The 2,003-nt window shown below is 40.8% G+C and overlaps 1 non-coding gene across 1 annotated transcript; it reads left to right on the plus strand.

Moving 5' to 3' along the window:
* Positions 1–246: 246 nt before the first annotated feature.
* trnas-aga (transfer RNA serine (anticodon AGA)) lies at positions 247–328 on the plus strand. Its single transcript has one exon. It is a non-coding gene; the product is annotated as a tRNA-Ser (tRNA).
* The last annotated feature ends 1,675 nt before the right edge of the window (positions 329–2,003 follow it).

Genomic DNA, 2,003 nt, shown 5'->3' on the forward strand with positions numbered 1-2,003 from the left:
GTCATTTTTGCAAAGAGATCTAGCAAATTGCCAAGTGTGATTTTCCTTTCAAGAAATATACTTGACTCAATTTTGCTGCAAATATCTTTTCCTAACTTTGTACTTTTCTTCTTTTACTTTGGTGTCTCGCACCTTACAAATGACAGCAAAGGTATGAATGGAGATGGAAACATTTAACTCAAGTCAGCGGCAGCTTTCAATGGGATCACGACTGATTTGGTCAGTGCTCAGGGTGCGGTGCTGTCTGTAGTCATGGCCGAGTGGTTAAAGCGATGGATTAGAAATCCATTGGGGTTTTCCCACGTAGGTTCGAATCCTGCTGACTGCATTACGAAGGCTTTCCTCCTGGAACAATTCAAAGTTCAGAAGGTCTGTTGTGCAAACCAGGCCTGTAATTTGATTAGACTTGGGAAACTCGAGTTCTTCATCAGAAATATTACATATTTAAAGCATTATCTCGAAGAATGACGAGAGTTAAATTTGGGACAATCAAGGATAATAGTGGGAAGTTTAGTGTGGAGTCAGAGGAGATAGGGGAAGCACTGAATTAATATTTTTCGACAGTGTTCGCTATAGAAAATGAAAATGTTGGCGAGGAAGTTACAGAGATACTTGCGTCTAGTGTCGTAGAGATTGAGGTTCACAAGGATTAGGTATAGAAATACTGAAGATTGTGAAAACACACAAGTCCCCTGGGCCGGATGGGATCTGTCCTAGGATCCTTCTGGGAAGCAAGGGAAGAGATTGATGAGCCTTTGGAATTGATCGTCAAATCATCGTTGTCTACAGGAATAGAGCCCGTGGAATGGAGCATAGCATATGTTGTTCTCTTGTTCAAAAACTTTCGTAGAGACAACCCTGGTAATTACAGACCAGTGAGTCTCACTACAATTGTGGGTAACGTGTTGGAAAAGGTTATTGTAGATAGGATTTATGACCATCTCGAAAAGAATAATCTGATCAGGGACAGTCAGCACGGTTTTGTGATGGTTAGGCCTTGCCTAACGAATCTTGTTGACTTTTTTGACAAAGTGACCAAACAGGTAGATGACAGTAACCCGGTTGATGTGGTGAATATGGGTTTCAGCAAGTTGTTCGATAAGTTTCCCCAAAATAGGCTATTATACAAAATGCGGAGGAATGGAATTGTGGGAGAGATTCCAGCTTTGATCAGTAATTGGCTTGCCAATAGAAAACAGTGTTGTAGTTGATGGAACATGTCCTTCTTGGTGTCCAGGTCCTGGCGACGTACCACAAGGGTTGGTGTTAGGTCCACTGCTGTTACATGAGATCTAACCTTGCCAATCAGTCTCCCATGGGGAACATTGTTGAACGCCTTACTGAAGACCGTATGGATCACATTTACTGCTCTGCCCTCATCAATCTTCTTTGTTACTTCTTCAAAAAGCTCAATCAAGTTTGTGAGACATGATTTCCCACGCACAAAGCCATGTTAACAATCCTGAATCAGTTCTTGCCTTTCCAAATGCATGTACATTCTGTTCCTCAGGATTCCCTCCAACAGTTGGAGTATTCTTGGCAGATGCAGTTTCATGTAGGGAATGTGAGGTCATATACTTTGTTGGGAAGAATCAAAAGACACACTAGTGTTAAAATCGATAGAAACGCAAAAGAAGTGCAGTGTAGAGGAGTCTCAGTGTTCTTATACATGAAACGAACAAAGGTTAATCACATATTTATTTCTTGCTGGCAAAACAAAGCCTTTTCTGATGCTCACAATTAAAGAGATGGTTTCCAAGAAAATAGGAAAATTAAGTCACCAGTAGAGTAATCAATTACCAAGATATCCCTCGTGATGTTTTATGGGACATGTGGGATTTTTTTTTATTTTGGTTCTCCAAACGTTTTTACAATGGAACCGAGAGTTTTAGATGGGAAGTTAAGATCACGCATGACTATTGCCATTTTTGTCACTCACACGCATTTTTCCCCCTTGTACGATTTATTTCGCTTTGTGGTTACTGCGAGTGGGCTTGTAAACT

This window comes from Chiloscyllium punctatum, chromosome 50 (genome assembly GCF_047496795.1).
Source record: "Chiloscyllium punctatum isolate Juve2018m chromosome 50, sChiPun1.3, whole genome shotgun sequence".
Classification (NCBI taxonomy): domain Eukaryota; kingdom Metazoa; phylum Chordata; class Chondrichthyes; order Orectolobiformes; family Hemiscylliidae; genus Chiloscyllium; species Chiloscyllium punctatum.